Source organism: Eriocheir sinensis, chromosome 19 (genome assembly GCF_024679095.1).
Source record: "Eriocheir sinensis breed Jianghai 21 chromosome 19, ASM2467909v1, whole genome shotgun sequence".
Classification (NCBI taxonomy): domain Eukaryota; kingdom Metazoa; phylum Arthropoda; class Malacostraca; order Decapoda; family Varunidae; genus Eriocheir; species Eriocheir sinensis.
The window spans coordinates 9,264,189-9,286,688 of NC_066527.1; the positions used below are offsets into that span (position 1 = coordinate 9,264,189).

General features: G+C 42.8%; 1 long non-coding RNA gene across 1 annotated transcript in view; it reads left to right on the top strand.

The window, feature by feature from the left end:
* Positions 1–22,500, top strand: part of LOC127001019 (uncharacterized) — a 25,980-nt gene that overhangs the window by 82 nt on the left and 3,398 nt on the right. The window contains exons 1-2 of the long non-coding RNA XR_007754662.1: positions 1–209; positions 14,561–14,696. The exon at positions 1–209 is cut by the window's left edge and continues 82 nt beyond it. This is a non-coding gene — a long non-coding RNA (uncharacterized LOC127001019). The remainder of the gene's footprint in view (positions 210–14,560; positions 14,697–22,500) is intronic.

The window sequence follows — 22,500 nt, forward strand, 5'->3', positions numbered from 1 at the left end:
AGAGAGAGAGAGACTATACGCTTGCTACCATGGAGAACGACTACCCGCATCTGGAACCCTCTCTTTTACCTGACGCTTTACCGGACATCAATTACCTCTGCCAAAGCTATCTGCCAGACTGCCACCAAAGCAATCCTGAGAACTTTGGCTACCACGACACTGCACGACTCTCATCACCACTGCCACCATCATGCAACTACGCTCAGGAGGTTAGTACAACTAGAGTCCCTTGATAGAGAGAGTACCGACATAGGTGGCCCTATGTATAAGGATGCAGGGTGACATTACTGTGGCCCCTTGAGCATCGCGCCAATTTTGAACTGAGATATCAAAAATATCATTTTTCCTATTTTTGGAGCGGACACGGCTGCTTTCATTGTAGCAATGCCTTGCTGCCTGTCCTGCGGCTGTCGTAACAGGCAGGAGAGAGGGGATACAAAGTTTATAAAATCCCTTCAAGTCCGCTGAGAAGACAGAATTGTGCTAACAAAGTCCATGCAGTCTTCCTGGGAGGAAATTAATCATCTCGTTGGTCATGTTTATGCCAAATATGCAGTTTGTGTGTTTTGCTATCATAATTCACTCCCCTTTTTACTGTCTATGGAGTTTATTGTGAGAGAGATAATGCTACAAGGACTGAAACAGTCGTTCAACTCACTGTCATCATTCAGAGGTCCAGACATCGTTGCTGATGAGGGAAGCTGTCGCCCATATGGCCACTATTATTGGATATGATCTCTCCCACAAGGCCTTAGACTCATAATGGATATTTCACAGTCTCATAAAAGTCAATCTCACGGACTGGACGTGTTACAAGATTTTGGATTAAAAGAATTAATGTTACTACTGGTGTACCATACGTCTTGGTATAACTCCAGAATCACAGCCAACTCACTCTAATGGTTACAACATTATTTTTTTAGATATATTTCCTAAGCATCACTCTAATGCAATGGCCCGAAATGTACTACAATTGTAATGGTATTTTTCTCCATGTAAATATAGTTAACCTGGGATGTTTGCGCAACCGTATATATATGTACCTGGGTTTCTCATGACTGAATGAGAGAGAGAGAGAGAGAGAGAGAGAGAGAGAGAGAGAGAGAGAGAGAGAGAGAGAGAGAGAGAGAGAGAGAGAGAGACGGGGGGGGGGGGGAACCAAGAAAATTTAATGTCTCAAGCAAGCCTAACCTGCGAGTACTTTTGGCACTCCGTGACGTCACACCAAAACATTTTGGGGCCGAAATAGCCCGTCCTCCCTCGCCCTAAAGCGAGGCAGCGAGATCACTCTTATACGAGGTATCACCCCATACAGGTGGGGACAGAGCAGCTCTCAGTGTTCAATATACATAGGCTATAATATTATATTTGAGGGCTCTTATACGAGGTATCGCCCCATACAGAAGTCTCGAAGCAAGTCTGACTTATGGTAGGCTGGCTTTGGCTTTGGCTTTGTGCGGGAGGAGGAAGGAGGGAAAAAGGACAAATGGTGTGTGTGTCATTCTCAGGGGTAACCACGGTGGAGCGCAAACACTCACTAGTTGTGGTCAAGGCTCAATTAAGTTGATGAGTGGTGTTAAGACCGAGTGAACAGGTTACGCACGTGTTACCTCGTGTTAGTGGGAACACTCGCTGTTTTCTTCGTGTGTTGGTGCTACTTATTCGATCTCATGTTTGCATGTTAGTTTAAGCTGTTAATGTTAACCTGTGTTCTGGGTATTTACAAGTGTTATAAGTGTTGAAAGTGGCATGAAAGTGTGGACCCTGTCCCTTGACCCTTAGTTCACCATCAGAATCTCTTAACAAATATATTTACCTCAAGTAATATTCTTAAAGTCACGCTACCCATATTATGTCGGCATCCTGCTACGGGCCGCCAATCGGCTTAGCCCGTGCTCTCCCGCGCAGGGATAAATATTAAAAAAAAAAAAAAAATCACAATAATAAATAAAATAAAACAAGCTGTGTACACAAAAATAAAACACTGCACGAGCCAGATAAAAGTTTAACATTAAAAGCTAACGAGTCCTAAGTCCTAAAAGAAAGCGGCAAGCAAGAAAGAAAACGAAGTCTTAGGTTAAAAGTTAAGAAGTCTCGAGGCAAGTAAGAAAGAAAACAGAATAGATTAGGCCTAACTTAACAATAGAGGAAGCAATGTGGATGACTCTTGTGTGCGTAGTGGCGGCTGCAGCCGTCGTATAAAAAGTGACTCTTTTATCAAGCGTGAGACGTCGTGGGTTGAGTTGTAAAGAATTGTGACATCCTTGATATATATATCTATATATATATATATCTATATATCTATCTATCTATCTATCTATCTATCTATCTATCTATATATCTATATATATATATATATATATATATATATATATATATATATATATATATATATATATATATATATATATATATATATATATATATATATATATATATATATATATAATATGTGGGCCGAAATGTGACCATGGGTTCGATTGAATAATGGAATGGGAAAGTTTGGAGAGTCGGTTATTGTTCCGGGGTGGCGGCAATTAAGTCTCGTCCCCCTGATTTAGGTTTGTCTTATCCTGATCTGCGCATGCGTGGGCTTTGCTATTTTGTCCATTTCATTTAGTGCACTATCCTTAAATAGCTAATACTAAGCTTACCTTTGATCCTATGCTCATTTTCATGAAAAAAATGTCTAATTCAAGGCTGCCACGGACCCCGTAGCTGAGCTAGATCAAAGTTAAGCTTAGTATAAGCTATTAGAAGACAGAGCAGTGAATGATATGGACAAAATAGCAAAGACCGCGCATGCGCAGATCAGGATGGGACAAATCAAATCAGGGGGACAAAACTTACCGCCACACCAGTATGAGATCCTCTTGAGCTCCGAGATCCTGGTGACAGGCTGGCGTTTAATTTGACCAACATAATAGCATTACAGCTGCTACATTTCTATATGTAAACCACAGAGGATCTCCCACCACTAGGGATTACATCCTTAATGATAGCGTTGCCATACCCCAAAATTGCCAGCTACTTCAACTATAACTAAGTCAGGGCCTGTTGAAGCTATGAGGACTCGCACACTTTAAAATCTCTCACGTGATAAATCATGATGCACTGTGCCTAGATTCTACAAGACATTGATCCCAACTATTTATGCTAGCATTTTTCATGTGAAGTGGTGAGAAACACTCTACCATTTAGTTATTACAAGCTAAATACCGCGTAAGCTATTCCCGATGAGGATATATGGGAAGCGAGGAGGGTGCTGAAGCCCTTCAAAGACCCTTCCCATGTCCTCACTAACCGTTTCCCTTTTGTCTCATCAACACCAGAGAGTAGTTCAGCATGCTCTCTAAAGACAGATCCTCTCTCTTTCTACACCACACTACATTCACACAATATATACACCTTTTCCCAAAATTTAAAATTCAAAATGGCACATAAACGAACTGCCTCGGAGTCCCCGTCTTGGGGGGGGACCATAAATTCCCCCAGGGAGGACTCCCCTTCTGGATGCCGACTTGAGAGGTGTCCTGATAACTCCTCGAACCTCCTCCTTATCAATTTCTGCAACATTCGCGGTCTTAGTTCTAATTTCCATTCTGTGGAACACGTACCATCTCTCCTCCTCTAAACCTCACCTCTTCCTCACCGAAACACAGGTTTCTGAGGCTACTGGCAGCAATTTCTACTCTGTTCCCTCCTACTATCTCTATCCTAAATTTTAATCCAAAGCTGGATGTTGCGCCTACGTGCGCAGCGACATCACTTGCTCTCGTGCCCACGACCTTAACTCTTCTGAATTTTCCACCATCTGGCTAAGACTTCATTGTCATTCTATTACTAAATACATCTGTGCTGTTTATCTCTCACCTAACTCTACTAACTATGTAAAATGATTTGACTATTTGAACTCTAAAGTGGAGCACATCTTGACCCACTCTCCCTTCGGTGAAATCTCCATTTTGGGAGATTTCAATGTTCACCACCAACTTTGGCTTTCATCCTCTTTCACTGACCAGCCTGGTGAACAAGCCTACAACTTTGCTCTCCTCAACGATCTAGAGCAGTTGGTTCAGCACCCTACACGTATTCCCGACCGTCTTGGAGACAGGCCCAACATACTAGACCTCTTCCTTACCTCAAACCCTTCTGCTTATTCTGTTAAACTGTTCTCTCCGTAGGGCTATTCCGATCACAACCTTATTTCTGTATCCTGTCCTATCGCTCCTGTACATCCTCTGGACCCACCGAAGAGGCGATGTTTCTGGCATTTTGCTTCAGCTCGGTGGGACGACCTGAGGATGTACTTTTCCGATTTCCCGTGGAATGATTACTGCTTCCAGGAGAGAGACCCCTCTGTGTGTGCCCAGCGCATCACAGAGGTGATTGTCTCTGGGATGGAGGCATACATTCCACGTTCTTTCTCTACTCCTCATGCTAAAAAGCCTTGGTTTAATCATGCTTGTTCTCGTGCTATTAAAGATAAAGAGGCAGCTCACAAAAGATACCAGAGCCTTCACATTCCTGCTAACCATCATCTTTACATTTCTGCCCGGAATCGTGCCAAATCTATTCTTCGACCTACCAAAACCTCTTTCATCATAAGATGTCAAAACATTTTTCTAATTCTTCCCGTGACTTCTGGCACCTATCCAAAAATATCTCCTCCAGTTTCACTTTTTCCTCTTTCCCGCCTCTCCTTAACCCTGACGGCAGCACTGCCGTTTCATCTATCTCTAAAGCTAAACTTTTCGCTCAAACCTTCTGTAAGAACTCCACCCTGGACGATTCTGGGCATATTCCTCCTACTCATCTCCCTTCTGACTCCTTTATGCCTGTTATTAAGATTCTTCATAATGATGTTTTCTATGCCCTCTCTGGCCTCAACTCTCAGAAGGCTTATGGATCCGATGGAGTGCCTCCTGTTGTCCTTAAAAACTGTGCTTCCGTGCTGACACCCTGCCTTGTCAAACTCTTTCGTCTCTGTCTATCAACATCTGCCTTTCCTTACTGCTGGAAGTACGCCTTCGTACAGCCTGTGCCTAAGAAGGGTGACCGCTCCAATCCCTCAAACTATCACCCTATAGCTTTACTTTCCTGTCGATCTAAAGCTTTTGAATCAATCCTTAACCGGAAGATTCAAAATCACATTTCCACTTCTAACCTTCTATCTGATCGCCAGTATGGGTTCCGCAAGGGGCGTTCTACTGGCGATCTTCTTGGTCTCTTAACTGACTCTTGGTCATCCTCTCTTAGCCGTTTCGGTGAAACATTCTTTGTTGCGCTAGACATATCGAAAGCCTTCGATAGAGTCTGGCACAAATCTTTACTTTCTAAACTGCCCTTTTCGGATTCTATTCCTCTCTCTGTTCCTTTATCTCCAGTTTCCTTTACAGCCGTTCTATCTCCGGTGGTAGACGGTCACTGTTCTTCCCCTAAACCTATCAGCAGTGGTGTTCCACAGGGCTCTGTCCTATCACCCACTCTCTTCCTGTTATTCATCAATGATCTTCTTTCCATAACAAACTGTCCTGTCCACTCATACGCCGACGACTTCACTCTACATTATTTAACTTCTTTCAATAGAAGGCCATCTCAACAGGAAGTACATGACTCCAGACTGGAGGCTGCAGAACGCTTAACTTCAGACCTTGCTATCATTTCCGATTGGGGTAGAAGGAACCTTGTGTCCTTCAATGCCTCAAAAACTAAATTTTTCCACCCATTAACTCGACACAATTTTCCAAATACCTATCCCCTATTCTTCGACAACACTCAGCTGTCATCTTCCTTAACTCAAAATCTTAACTGGAAACTTCACATCTCCTCTCTCACTAAATCAGCTTCCTCGAGGTTGGGCGTCCTGTATCGTCTCCGCCAGTTCTTCTCCCCTGCACCGTTGCTATCCATATACAGGGGCCTTGTCCGCCCTAGTATGGAGTATGCATCTCACACAGCTCTTCTGGACAGAGTGGACTCTAAGGCTCTTCGTCTCATTAGCTCTTCTCCTGCTACTGATAGTCTTCTACCTCTTAAATTCCGTCGCGATGTTGTCTCTCTTTCTATTTTCTATCGATATTTTCACGCTGACTGCTCTTCTGAACTTGCTAACTGCATGCCTTCCCCCCTCCCGCGGCCCGGCTGCACACGACTTTCTACTCATGCTCAACCCTATACTGTCCAAACCCCTTATGCAAGAGTTGACGAGCATCTTAACTCTTTCATCCCTCACGCTGGTAAACTCTGGAACAATCTTCCTTCATCTGTATTTCCACCTGCGTACGACTTGAACTCTTTCAAAAGGAGGGTATCAGGACACCTTCTTTCCGAAGATGTTTGTAGGTTCTGCGTTAAGCCTCAGAAGGATGATCAGAGGATCATAGAGTTACAGAATAGGGTTACGACTCTCGTCACCCAGGTATACTGATTACTTAGTGCAGAAGCAGCAGCAGCAACTGGCCCCACGTCCTCTTCCCCATCCTCTTCCTCTTCCTCTTCCTCCCCTCCATCACCAGCTTTGGTATTCTCTCCTCCTCCCACACAGCAGCCCCTCCCATCCTCCTCCTCCTCCTCCTCCGTCTCCACTCTCCCCTCTTCCCACTCCTCCTCCTCCTCTTCTTCCTTCTCCTCCTCCTCCTCCTCCCCTTCCTCTTCCGTGTCCCCTCTCACCCCTTCCCACCCACCCTCCTCCTCCTCCTCCTCCTTACCCCTAGGGTCTTAAAAGAAATCAAACACCAAATTTGTAAACCGCTCTCGATCATATTCAATAAATCTTTAACATCTGGAAAAGATCCGTCGGAATGGAAACTAGCAAATGTCACACCAATTTTCAAAAATGGGGACAAGTCTCATCCAGGAAACTATCGACCAATTAGCCTGACATCGATTGTTTGTAAGTTAATGGAGACTATCATTCGCGACAATATGGTGAAATTCTTCGAAGAAAATAATATAATAAATAATTCGCAACACGGCTTCCGTAGTAAACGTTCGTGTTTAAATAACTTACTTGATTTTTTTCATTATATTTTTGAGGTGTTCGATGAAAGCAGATCAGTAGATATCATATATCTGGATTTTCAAAAGGCATTTGATAAGGTCCCCCACCAACGATTGCTCTGCAAACTATTGGCGCACGGTATCTCGGGTAACATTCACAATTGGCTTGTGGACTGGCTCTCTGAGCAGAAACAGAGAGTAGTAGCAGAAGCGGTGTACCTCAAGGATCAGTGCTTGGCCCCATGCTCTTCTTAATTTATGTTAATGATATCGATGATGGGCTCACATGCAAAGTATCAAAATTTGCTGATGACACAGAAATTGCAAGTAAAGTAACTGCGACACTCGACGAAGAAGCTTTACAATCAGATCTAGATCGACTTGCACGTTGGGCCAATCAATGGCAAATGAAATTTAACGTTGACAAATGTAAAGTGTTGCACATCGGAAACAATAAAAATCGCGTTCAGTACGTAATGAATGGCCAACATCTTTCTGCAGTAAATAAGGCTGGGTTCACACGAGACACTTTTAGTGGTCAGTGGCCGCCACAAAAAGTGGCCACCACAAAAAATGGTCGCCACGAGAAATGGTGGGTAGGTGCACCATGCAAACGAGCCACTCGGTGGCAGCCACTAATGAGGTCAATACGTGGCTTTATGGATCTCGTAGAGGCAGCAGCTGTCTGTGCTCTCTTGGCAAAATGCGCTGAAGAAAGTACTGCCATGGGTTCACCCCATATATACTTAGCAACAGACTACTGCGTGTAGCATTCCACACATTATTTACAGAGCTAAAAGAACACGATAATTTTTTTTACTACTTCAGGAGGTCACATAATAGGTTTAATCATCTTATGACAATAATTGGTCCACGTATAACACGGCAGGACATCAACATGAGGAATTGTGTGCCAGTAGAATAGAGACTTGCGGTAATTTTAATATAAGACTGAACATGAAGAATATCAAGTCACATTAGATGTAATTTATTGACGTAATTCAGCAGTCTTTGCGGTTACATAACATTTTCCCCTTTCTAGTTCCGGGTAAATAAAACTACCACATTCAGTAATAAATCCATACCAGAATCAATTAATATGGAAAACTGTGAAACGAAATGAAACTTTAGTTCTGAAAGCATATAAGAGTTTATCCATTATGTCCTGAACACAAGTTATGCGTGAAGGTCATACTTATACATCATTATGACAGTTAAAATTCAGGTGTTCAAGTGTCAAGACAGAGGGAAAGCGGTGGGTGGCAGGGTGGTGGCCACCGATAGTGGCTCGTGTGCACGATGCCATTTGAAACAACGGTATCTATCCCCGGCCACTGTGGCTCGCCACAGTGGCGTGGTCGGAAAAATTGGTGACCACAAAAAAGTAGCCCGTGTGCATGCACCCATAGAGATGTGTGTGTTCTATTTTGACCATTATTTTGTGGCGGCCACTGACCACTAAAAAGTGGATCGTGTGAATCCAGCCTAAAGAAAAGGATTTTGGAATCACTATATCAAGCGATTTAAAGCCCGGTCAGCATTGTTCAGAGGTAGTTAAAACTGCTAACAAATTGGTTGGCTTCATCGGACGAGTCTTTAATAACAAATCGGAAAAAGTAATATTAAAACTGTATAATTCGTTGGTTTGACCCCATCTAGATTACTGTGTACAGTTTTGGTCTCCCTATTACAGAAAAGACATAGAAAAGTTAGAACGAGTTCAACGAAGAGTAACAAAAATGATTCCTAAGTTGTGAAATTTATCTTATGAACAAAGGCTTAAAGAAGTAAATTTATTCAGCCTATCAAAACGAAGAATGCGAGGCGATCTAATAGAAGTGTTTAAAATGTTTAAAGGATTCAGCGATATTAATGCGGAAGATTACTTTACAATTGATCGATCCAATAGAACAAGAAGAAATCACAACTTGAAGATAAGTGGTAAAAGATTCTCGTCGCACGAAGCTAAATACTTCTGCAATCGAGTTGTTAATGTTGGAACTCTCTACCCTGTGATGTCGTTGATAGTACAACAGTTACGGCCTTCAAGAATACTTCCCTCCGACTATTAACAATTAATTTCCGTAGTATCAAAAACAAAATAGCCCAATTACACCACCTAATCACCACACATAACCCAGACATAACAGTAGGGACAGAGACTTGGTTGACTTCTGACGTTGACAGTAGTGAGCTTTTCCCTCCCCCTATTAGTATGACCGTTTTTCGTAAGGACCGCCCGACAGACCTCGGCAAAGATGGCGGTGTTATCATCGCCACCAAGCCGGGTCTTTGTGTTAAGCATAGGCCTTACCTTGACACAGACTGCGAAATCACCTGGGTCCGGTTACAAACCTTCAACTGTAAATCTCTTCTTATTGCTACTTTTTACAGACCGCCTTCTACTAATACAGACTATTTACACAACCTTCAAATTTCTCTTTCACGCATACAGGCAGACAAACACATCTGGATCACAGGCGATTTCAACCTCCCCGACATTGACTGGACTGCACATTGACCCTCCCGATGCCGACGCCCCCAACCCCATTATTCCCCACACAAACAGATGCCAACTACACGACACATTCGTTGACATCATAAATACATTTTCACTCTCACAAACAGTACTCCAGCCAACACGAACACATACTGTAACACGCCCCGCTGGCCACGGTGGCCCTTTGACCACAGCACACACACTTGACCTTTTTCTCACCAACAACGTTCTTAACATAACAAACACTCAGGTTGTTCCAGGACTTAGTGACCATGACATACTCAATCGTTGACCCTGACCTCCGACCGATTAGACAAACAGAAACCCAGACAGATTTTCCTTTTTTCAAGGGCTGACTTAGACATGATCAAACAAGACCTAACTGCCTTCAGCACTAACTTTTTTGCGACAGACCCACACACAAGACCTCCTCCCACCAACTGGAACAACCTGAAATACACCATACACGTCTCAATGAACAGACACATACCACAAAAAAACACTTTCTAGTAGGTACACACTTACCTGGTTTTCCAGGGATCTACGCAGACAACATCGCAAGAAACAAAGACTCTACAGACGCGCGCAGACATACAACACAACAGATAATTGGACCGCCTATAAAAACCACCAAAAGACATTTGCCAAAAACATAAAAGTAGCGGAACGCAAACACATAGCAACTTACCTCGCAGACAACGTAAGAAATAACAAAAGAAACTTTTTCAAATTCTTTAAGACGCGCAAACATGACACTAACACGATTACATCACTTAAAGACAACACTAACGCATTAGTAACCAGCCCACAACACAAAGCACAAATACTCAACACACATTTCCAATCGGTATTCACACAAGAACACAACCTGACACCAAACATGCCACACAGCCCCTTCCCCCCCATACCCCCCCTTGACATCACGACTATCGGAATACAGGAATTACTGGAAGGACTCGACACAACTAAATCCACTGGCCCCGACAACATTCTCGCCTTCATCCTTAAGTCCTTTGCCCCCATCCTTGCCCCCATCCTTCAGGCCATATTCACCCAATCACTATCATCCACCTCATTACCCTCTGACTGGCTCTTGGCAAACATTAATCCTTTATTCAAGACAGGTGACCGGACTGACCCAGCCAATTATCGCCCCATCTCACTAACATCGATTCCATGTAAAATTTTCGAACACATAATACACAAACACATAATGAATCACCTTGACGCAAACAACATCCTTACTGACTCACAACACGGCTTTCGACCTAAACGCTCATGTGAATAGCAACTCTTTTTTTTTTTTTTTTTTTTTTTACAGCAAAGGAGACAGCCAAGGGGCACAAAAGTAAAGAATCCAAAGAGGTGGCCGAAGATAAGTCTTGGAGGAGAGGGAGAGTTGATATACCCTTTTCTGGAAAGAGTTCAAGTCGAAGATTGTTCCAGAGTTTACCAGCGTGAGGGATGAAAAGAGTGAAGATGCTGGTAACTTCTGCATAATTTGCAGCGGGGCTGCGGGGGGGGGGAGGTTAGCAGTTTTCAGAAAGTTCAGAAGAGTCAGGAAATATCGATAGAAGATAGAAAGAGAGGCATTGCGGCGGAATTTAGAGAGAGAAGACTAGCTGATGAGACGAAGAGCCTTGCCTCCACTCTGTCAGAGAAGAGGCTGTGTGGCCCCCCCCCCCACATGGAAGAACTGGCGGAGACGGTACAGAACGCCAGAGGTGATATCACGACATTACGAGGCTACTTGACCGACGTGACATTAAACAAGTTGACACTATTGTTTTAGATTTTGCCAAAGCCTTCGACAAAGTCCCGCACAAAAGACTGACATTAAAATTGAAATACTACGGTATTTCAGGACCTATTCTTCACTGGATCACTGCATTTCTTACTATATATATATATATATATATATATATATATATATATATATATATATATATATATATATATATATATATATATATATATATATATATATATAAAACAGGACTCAACGTGTTCTTCTTGACGGATCTTCACCTGACACTGTCCCTGTTTCTTCAGGTGTCCCACAAGGCACCGTTCTAGGACCCTTCTTTTCCTCCTGTACATTAACGATCTTCCACTTTCAACGCCTAACTCTTCCACTAGAGTACTACTAGACTATTTGCCGACGATAGCTTACTGTTTAGAGCAGTAAAGACTACTGACGACTGCAGACTACTACAAAACGACTTGGACGCCCTCGAGCGGTGGGAGCGCACCTGGCAGACGCACTTCCGACCAGACAAATGCAAACTATTAAGATTCATCAGAGAGCACAACCCCATCCATCACACTTACACTCTCCACAATTCAGATTTAGAATCAGTTCACACACACAAGTACCTTGGAATCCATTTCTCAACTAACTTGAAATTCAACACCCACATAGACCATATCAGTGCCACAGCCAACAGAACACTGGGGTTCCTGAGGAGGAATTTACATAACTGCACACCTGACATTAAACACATAGCTTATGACACACTTGTGAGACCAACACTGGAATACTGTTCCACGGTGTGGGATCCTTACACACACAGAAACATTGATTGGTTAGAACAATTCAACACCAAGGCGGCTAGGTTCATTACAGACAATTACACTCGAACGCCGAGCATCACAACACGGATCAAACAACAGATAAACATGGAACCTCTTCACATACGCAGACAAGCACACAGACTTACACTTATGTACAAGATCACAAACACTCACATTGACATTGACCCACAAACATACCTACACAACGCAAACAGTCAACGTACTCGTAACACACATCCATAAATACCAAACATATCACACTAACACTGACGCATACAAGCACTCATACTTTCCACGCACCATACGTGTCTGGAACAGCCTCTCACAACAGATTTTAGATTGCGGTACAATAGACTCATTCAAAATCAAGTACATAATCACTTGTCACCACAACACACCAACACTAACAATTACACTTGATTCACTTCCCTCCCCTGCACACTCGGCTCCCCCGTCCCCCCAACAGCCAACAAATATGCGTGTTATGCACCTATACAGGTGCCCTGCGCATCATTAATCCAGATCCAGATCCAGACCTCAAATAATCGCCCAATTAGCTTAACATCAGTTGTAGGAAAGACGTTGGAGTCAATTATACCCGGGAGCATTCGGGACCATCTAGAAAAGCATAATTTAATTCATGATTCACAGCATGGGTTCACAAAGGGTAGGTCTTGCCTTACTAACCTGTTGTCCTTCTACACTAAAGTAATCGAGGCGGTTGACCGAGATGAAAACTATGACATATTATATCTAGATTTCAGTAAAGCGTTCGACAAAGTCCCTCATCACCGGCTATTACTAAAACTACAAGCTCACGACGTAGATGGGAAAGTTTTGAACTGGATCAGGGCGTGGCCTAGTGGTAGGAAGCAGAGAGTGCAACTCAATGGTAAAAAATCTGAATGGGGCAGTGTTACGAGTGGAGTCCCACAAGGGTCGGTGCTGGGTCCTCTTCTTTTTATTATTTACATCAATGACTTGGACACAGGAACTACGAGTAGTACTGATGTCAGTAAGTTCGCAGATGATACCAAGATCCGTAGAGTAATCCAATCAGACAGGGACGCTACCGTTCTCCAGGATGAGCTTGACAGACTCTATGATTGGGCGGGGAGGTGGCAGATGGAATTCAATGTCGGAAAGTGTAGCATTTTGAGTGTAGGCAGGAATAACCCCTCACACAATTATTCCTTAAATGACACTCCTCTAAGCAGGTCTGGGCGTGAGAGAGACTTAAGAGTCCTAGTGAGCGCTGACCTCCGTCCTAGGGCTCAATGCATTCAGGCTAAGAATCGGGCAAACAGAGTACTGGGTTTCATCTCTAGGAGAGTAAGCAATAGGAGCGCTAAAGTCATCCGCAAACTTTACTTAGCACTAGTTAGACCTCATCTGGGGAGGCGGTGGCTGAACAGATATCGAGACGGCCCCGCGTTCAGGAGGACGCGAGTTCAATCCCCGACCGGTGCCACCAGGCTGGGATTTTTCAGCCGCCGTCGAGTGGCTTAAAACTACCCACATGCTGTCCAGAAGACCACCTATCAACCCGGACTCTAGATTCTAGGATTAAAGATGAGCTCCGGGAGGGCAGCATGAGCCAATGCAAGATGGCGCCACTATAAACACTCGCCTGCCCCAGAACGGGCTGGGCCGACCATCAGGCCCCACCGGGAAGAAGCCTTGGACCGACCATCAGGATCCACCGGGAAGAAACCTATCTCGATTATGCAGTTCAGTTCTGGTCCCCTTACTATAGAATGGATATCAAGATGTTAGAATCTGTACAGAGGAGGATGGCAAATATGATTCAGGGGGTGAGAAACTTGCTTTATGAAGACAGGCTACAGCATTTAAGTCTACACTCTCTAGAAAGGCGAAGGTTGCGAGGAGACTTGATCGAAGTCTATAAATGGATGAAGGGCTTTAATGAAGGGGATGTCAATAAGATTTTGATAGTTAAAGAACCTGGTAGGACGCGTGGCAATGGTTTTAAGTTAGACAAAATCAGATTCAACAAAGACATAGGCAAGAATTGGTTTACCAATAGAGTGGTGGACGAATGGAACAGGCTTGGAAGCCATGTTGTGGGTGCCAATACCATAGATACATTCAAGAAGAGGTTGGATAAAGCCATAGATGGTGAGGTAAGGTGGGGTTGAATGTACAGGAGCTGCCTTGTATAGGCCAACCGGCCTCTTGCAGACTCCTTACGTTCTTATGTTCTTATGTTCTTATGTTCTAACTTCAGCAACTTCGGTCAAGAGGAGCACAAGGGCTCAGCATGGGCCTAGCAAGAGTCATATGTCACGACAGTCACTATAAAATTCGCCAATAACGGTCTGGGGTCGTCATAGACACCCCTCAAGAATGCCTATCGGCGTTATAGGCAGTACTTCAAAAAAATAATACTAATACTAAAAATAATAAAATAAATAGTAATAATGACAACAGCACTAAAAACATCAACACCTTTTCTACCCTTAGGTTAACTTCGACCCCGGTGCTTCATGTCTCCCTACACCTGGGCAGCCGTGGGAAATCACAAACTTTCATCCAGCCTATGATAAAACCAATCATCAGGTCCCCACCCCCGTAACTGCCAGCACCACTACCAGCAACGGTGAGATTACTATAACACCAATAGTAATAGAACTCTGTTGCTATTGCTTTATTTTTTTTTAATGGCACTTGAAGGAGAACAAAAAGAGGAAACAAAAAAGGCCCCTGGCGCTGCTCCTGCTAATTGTAAGATAGTTCCAAAATAGAAAAGCAAGAATCTTCTGGAGAGGTGTTTTGATACTCCCCTCTTGAAAAAGTTCAAGTTGTAGGCAGGAGGAAATACATACGCGGAAAGGCTGTTCCAGAGTTTACCTGCGGAAGAGAGAAAAAAATGGAGATGCTGATTAATTCTTGCATAAGGGATTTTGATAAAATACGGATGGGATAGAGTAAAATGTCGTGAGCAACGGGGCTCAAAAACTGAGGAATTGGAGGGAAAGCATGTAGTTAGCAACTTCAGAAACGTAGTCAGCATGAAAATACCGATAGAAGACATCTGTCACGCCACCTTATAGGAATGTCGTCCGTCAGTGTTTACCGTCTCAGTTTTGTATACTTCGCACTCCGATGGTGCGTGGAGGTCACCTTGACATACGTGACCAATTGTAACAATTATTTTCCAACCTGTAACTCGCCACTCCTTCGCGAGAGTCCGACTGGCACACAACGACAGTCGCTCTCGCTCCGTCGCTTCTTGTACATAAAGGCTACGAATATAATTCGCCTTAAGGAAGCTGAAGTCTTAATCAACACCCTTTAAACGCCCCCCGACAAGCCCGTTACACATCAAGTGAGGCGGAGTTTCATGAGTAGAAGACTGTTAGTATTTTAAGGAGTAGGTACAGCTGCAGAATCGGGCGTAAGCTACTCTCTTTCCGTTTATCTATTGTATATTAACAATAGAGAGTAGTTCAGCATGCTCTCTAAAGACACATCCTCTTACTCTCCACCAGGAATTGAGTAAGCGTATTCGGTATTCCTATTCGAATACATTTGAATACCGTATTGAAGCGTATTCGTATTTGTATTCGAATAATTATTGACAGAAATTTTAATATTCTCATTCGTATTCGAATACAAGTAAAAAGTGTTCGTATTCTGCGAATAATCTGATGATTACTTCAAAATTTACATCATCAGTAACAGCTGGTGTTCTTTACGACTAGCCTACTGGGCGGGCGTGTTATTGCCGTGTATAGTGCTTGTTCATCAGCTCATTTTACTGTTGCATAACTTGCATAACTTTAGAACAGTGCTATACTCAATTTCCTCAAGAAGGTATTTTTCAATGAAAAGTATTCATGAATGCATTCAGGAATAATTTCAAGAAGTATTCGTATTTGTATTCGATTTAAAATTATTTCAGTGTATTCGAATTCGTATTCATTTTTGTTAGAATTTGAAGTATTCGTAGTCGTATTCACAACTCGGGTATCCACTCCATCCCTTCTTTCCTCACCACACTATATAAACGCTTCACACACATCACTTCTTGAAAATTTTCTCAAAATTCAAAATTCATGATAGCATGAATAAATAATGCCTCGGAGTTCCATCTGCCCGGGTGGGCGGAGGGGGAACATAAATGCCCCCATGTCGAACTCCCTTTTTGGCGTCGACCATAAGAGATGTCCTGATAACTCTCCCAACTTTCCCTTCATTAACTTTTGCAACATTCGCGGTCTTTGCTCTAATTTCCATTCTGTGGATCACCATCTTCCTTCCTCTAAACTTCACCTTCCCTTCCTAACTAAAACCCATGCCCCAGAGGCTACTGACACTAATCTCTACTCTATTCCCTCCCACTATCTCTATCCTAATTTTTCAATACAACCCTGGGTGTTGCTCTCATGCCCACGACCTTGATCATAATTTTCCACCACTTGGCTAAGACTTCATTGTTATTCTATTACTAAGTACATCTGTGCTGTTTATCCCTCACCTAACTCTACCAATTATATAAAATTCTTTGACTATTTAAATTCCAAAGTGGAGCACATCTTGACTCACTCTCCCTTTGCTGAAATCTCCATCATCCAAGATTTCAATATTCACCACCAGCTTTGGCTTTCACCCTCTTTCACTGACCAGCCCGGTGAACAAGCCTACATCATGGCTCTCCTTAATGATCTAGAGCAGTTGCTTCAGCAACCTACACGTACGTATTCCCGACCATCTTGGAGACACGTCAAACATAGTAGACCTCTTCCTAACCTCTAACCCTTCGGCTTACTCTGTTAAAACTGTTCTCTCTGTTGGGCTCAACCGATCTCAACCTTAGTTCTGTATTCTGTTCTATCGCTCCTGTACAGCCTCTGGACCCACCGATGAGGCGGTACTTCTGGCATTTTACTTCAGCTCCGTGGGACGACCCAAGGATATACTTTTCCGATTTCCCGTGGTATGGATACTGCTTCCAGGAAAAAGACACCTCTGCATGTGCCCAGCGTATCACTGAGGTCATTGTCTCTGGAATGGAAGCACACATTCCACTTTTTTCTTCACTCCCCACGCTAAAAAGCCTTGGTACAATCACGCTTGTATTCGTGCTATCAAAAATAGAGAGGCGGCTCACAAAAGGTACCAGAGCCTTCGTTTTCCTGCTATTCATAATCTTTACGTATCCGCCAGGATTTGTCAAATATATTCTCCGACTAACCAAAAACTCATCAATACAAAATGTAAAAACTTGCTTTCTCGAATTCTGTCAGAGACTTCTGGCAGATAGCCGAAAATTTTACCTCTCTCCTTAGTCCCGACGGCAACACTGGTGTCTGTTTATAAGGCTGAACCCTTCGCTTAAAGTTTCTTTAAAATTTCCAGATAGAACAATAAAGGGCCTGTTTTTTTATATTCTTGAGAATGATGTTTTTATGCCCTCTTTGGCCTCAATCCTCAGAAGGCTTACAGACGTGATGGAGTTTCTCTTATGGTTCTTAGAAACTGTGCTTCTGTGCTGACACCTTGCTTGGTCAAACTCTTTCGTGTCAGAGATTATTATGCATTATAAAAATTCTATAAGGTTAATAATGTAAATTTGATAGTAACAACATTTGTGTTACTATGAGTAAGTCAGTGTGACTGTTTTATTACCTATTCTTAGATTTTTACCTATTCAGTCTTAGTCATATTATCTAGTCTTCGATTTTTACTAAGTCTGAGATATATATATGTTTTCAACATTGAGTTTTACTGTGCAACAACTGAAATAATAAATGTTATATTATTTTTACAAACTATTGGCGGCTCTGCAGGGCGCCACATGTTGTAGGAGTGGAGCCTGATGAACAAACGTAAGACAAATAAAGATAGAAAATGCAGATACTGGTTACTCTTGGAGCATATTTTCGAAAGTATAGGGTAGAGTAGAAAATCGAGTGCAGCGGGACCATGAGAAGGGAAGAGGCATGTAGTTAGCAAGCTCTGAAGAACATCTGCATGAACATATCGATGGAGGATGGAAAAAGAGGAAACATTGCAGCAGAGTTTAAGAGGTAGAAAACTGTCAGTAAGAGGAGGAGAGTTGATGAGACGAAAATACTTCGTCCAAGAGAATGTGTGTGTGGAACCCCCTCATCACACACATATGATATGCATACTCAATTCGAGGGCGGACAAGGCACTTGTATATGGACAGTTTCTGTGAGAGGGAAAATAACTGGAGACAATGCATAACTTTTAACCTCGAGGAAGTTAATTTAGTAAGAGACGAGACATGAGCCTTTCTGCTGAGATTTTGATACACCAAGGATATAACGTAGAACGTGACAGCTGAGTGTTTTCTAAGATTAGGGCATGAGTGTTTGGAAGATTGTGTCGAGTTTACAGGCGGAGAGAATATTTTTTTTGAGGCTATGAAGGACACAAGTTCCTTCTGCGCCACTCAGAAATTATTGGAAAGTCAAATGTTAAACGTTATGCAGCTCCAAGCGTAGAGTCTTGTAACGCCTGTTGGGAGGGTCTTCCGTCAAAAGATGTTGAATAGTGCATAGTCATCGGCGCATAAGTAGATAGGACAGTTTGTTTTGGAAAGAACATTAGTAAGCAACATAAAGAGAATGGGAGATAGATCAAAACCTTGCGGAACATCACTGTTGATAGGTTTACGGGACCGTCTACTACAGCAGAGATAGATCGGCAGGAAAGGAAAATGGAGATAAAAGTACAGAGAGAGGGATATAATAAGTAGGAGGATAGTTTAGAAAGCAACGATTTTTTGCCAGACTGTCAAAAGCTTTCGAGATGTCTAAAGCAACACTGAAAGTTTCATCGAAACGACTAAGAGAGAATGATCAGGAGTCAGTTGGAAAGGCAAAAAGATTACCAGTAGACCGCCCCTTGCGGAATCCTTACTGGCGATCAAAGAGAAGGTCAGAAGTTCGTAGATGCTTAAGAACCTTCCCGTTAATGATTGTTTGAAAAGCTTTAGAAAGACAAGAAAGTAAGTATGTAAGGCGGTAGTTTGAAGGCTTAGAGCGGTCACCTCTCTTAGGCGTACGTCCAGCAGGAAGGAAAGGTAGATGTTGGAGGCAGGGATGAAAGAGTTTGACCATTCATGGTGATTGCACGGAAGCGCAATAAAAAAATTAAAAGTTAAAAAACAATAGGAGGCACTCCATCACGTCCTTAGCCTTCTGCAAATTGAGGCAAGAGAAGGCACAGAAAACATCATTCTAAAGAGTTATGATAACAAGCATAATGGAATCAAGGGGGGGAAGAGTAGAAAGAATCTACCCTAAATCGTTCAGAGTGGAATTTTGGGAAAACGTTTGAGCGAAGAGTTCAGCTTTAGTGACAGATGTGACAGCAGTGTTTCCGTGAGGACTAATGAGAGGCAGAAAAGATGAAGTAGAATTGTTGAAGGTATTTTTTGACCAAGTGCCATAAGTTCCTGGAAGAATTAGAGAAAGCATAATTTTGACATTTTCTATGGATGAAAAAAGGTTTGGTTAGTCAAAGAATGTATTTGGAGCTGTCCCGGGCGGGTATGAAGTTCAAGGTTAGCAAAAGTGCAAAGGCTCTGGTACCTTTTGTCTGCTGCCTATCTAACTTTTATAGCACAAGAACAAGTGTGGGATGTGTGACTTCATTCCAGAGACAAACATTTCCGTAATGCGTTGGGCGCACACAGAGGGAAGTAGTAATCATTCCCCGAGAAACCGGAAGAGTACATCCTCAGGTCGTCCCACCGGGCTAAACCGTAATGCCATAAGTACAGCCTCTTCGGTGGGTCCAGAGGCTGAACAGAAACGATAGGACAGAATGCGGAAATATGATTGTGATCGTAGAAGCCCAACAAAGTTAACAGTTTGATAGAATAAGCTGAAGGGTTAGAGGTTAGGAAGAGGTTGAGAATGTTGAGTGTATCTCCAAGGGGGTCGAGGAGACGAGTAGGGTACTGGACCAGCTGCTTAAGATCACTGAAGAGAGCAAATCAATTTTGTTGCCTTATTCATATAGCTTGTCAGTGAAAGAGGATGAAAGCCAAAGCTGGTGGTGAAGATTGAAATCTTTTGAGATAGAGATTATGGCGAAGGGAGAATGAATCAAGATGTGCTCCACTTTAGAGTTCGAATAGTCAAAGAATATTACATAGTTAACAGAGTTAGGTGAGATATAAACAGCACGGGCGTATTTAGTAATAGAATGACAATGAAGTTTTAGCTAGATGAAGGAAAATTCTGAAGAATCTAGGTCTTGGGCACGAGAACAAGTGATGTCGTTGCGTATATAAACGCAACAAATAACTTAGGATTGAAATTTAGGAAAGCTATACTAGGAGGGAACGCGTAGATATTACTATCAGTAGCCTCAAAAACCTGCGTTTTGCTAGGAAGAGAAGATGAGGTTTAGAGGAGAAGAGATTGTATTCCACAGAATGAAATATTAGCAAAGACCGCGAATGTTGCGGATTTTGATGTAGTAAAAGTTGGAAGAGTTATCAAGACACCTTTCAGATAACCGAAAGTCGATGCATTTGTGGTCCTCCCCCAGATTGGAACTCCGAGGCAATATATAATGCCCGTTATGAATTGTAATACTTTTTAAGGAAAAGGTGTGTGTGTGTGTGTGTGTGTGTGTGTGTGTGTGTGTGTGTGTGTGTGTGTGTGTGTGTCACATGTATGCAGTGTGAAGAGAAAAGTAAGATAATTTGTCCTTAGAGAATCTTCTCAACTACTATCTGGTTTTGATGAGACAGTAAGAATAGGGACACGGAGAGTGAGGACACGGGGTGCTGAGGGCTCTGCACTCCCCATCCAGACAGTCCTGCCTTACCAGTGCAGTGAAACACTACTGATTAATTTATAAAAAAAAACTCAACCACCTCCTCTTTCACCTTACTATTCGCTAAAGTAAAAATGGAAAGTCTTGGTGGCCATTATAGATATAAAATAATTTCACTTAGGACTTATAGCAGACCACCTAGCCTGGACCAAATGATTTGTGTGCACTGAATATCTTAGTAAATCTCTCTCTCTCTCTCTCTCTCTCTCTCTCTCTCTCTCTCTCTCTCTCTCTCTCTCTCTCTCTCTCTCTCTCTCTCTCTCTCTCTCTCTCTCTCTCTCTCTCTCTCTCTCTCTCTCGATTTATATATGTATCTATCTCTGTCTACTGTCTTTCAAAAAGTAGGGAGATGTTCACGCAAACAACCTTCTGTCTTTCAGACAAACCTGCCTTGTCAAACTCTTTCGCTTCTGCCTGTCAACATCTACCTTTCCTTCCTGCCTAAGAAGAGTGACCGTTCCAATATCTCAAACTACTGTCCTATAGCTTGACTTTCATGTCTATCTAAAGCTTTTGAATCAATCCTTAACCGGAAGATTCAAAAGCACCTTTCCACCTTATATCTGATCACCAGTATGGTTCTGCAAGGGGCGTTCTACTGGCGATCTTCTTGCTCTCTTAACTTACTCTAGGTCATCCTCTCTTAGCCGTTTCGGTGAAACTTTCTCAGTTGCGCTAGACATATCAAAAGCCTTTGATAGGGTCTGGCACAAATCTTTGCTTTCCAAATTACCCTCCTACGGTTTTTATCCTTCTCTCTGTACCTTTATCTCCAGTTTCCTCTTTGACCAATCTATCACTGCTGTAGTAGACGGTCACTGTTCTTCCCCCAAACCTACCAACAGGGGTGTTCTTCAGGGCTCTGTTCTATCTCCCACTCTCTTTCTGTTGTTCATTGATAATCTTCTTTCCTATCCATTCTCACGCCGATGACTCTACTCTGCATTTCTCAACTTCTTTTGCTAGAAGGTCAACTCAACTCCCTCGCATACATATACAGGGGCCTTGTCCGCCCTCGTATGGGGTATGCATCACATGTGTGGGGGACTCGACTCGCACAGCTCTCTTGGACAAAGTAGAGTCAAAGGTTCTTCGTCTCATCAACTCCCCTCCTCATACTGACAGTCTTCTACCTCTTAAATTCCGCCGCCATGTTGCCTCTCTTTCTATTTTCTATCGATATTTTGTAACGGTGTAACGCTTGGTTGCGGGGACTTGCGGGCGTGAAGGGAAACACTTGCTGTCTTAGAAGAAATATATTCTTAACCTAAGATACAGAGTAGCGTGGGTGAGAGAGACGAGACGCTAGGTGTGTGTCGTGCGAGCTCTCTCGAAGGAGTGGCGAATTACAGATTGGAAAATAATGAGGTTACAATTGGTCACGTATGTCAAGGTGACCTCTAAGCTTGGTGAAATGCTTTGTATATAGACTGAGACGGTAAACACTGACAGCTGACATTCCTACAAGGTGGCGTGATCTATCTGTCGTGGGTTTTTTCCATTGATATTGCATGCCTAATTCGTGGTGATATTAAATAATAATAATAATAATACACTGATATACTACAATTACTATAACA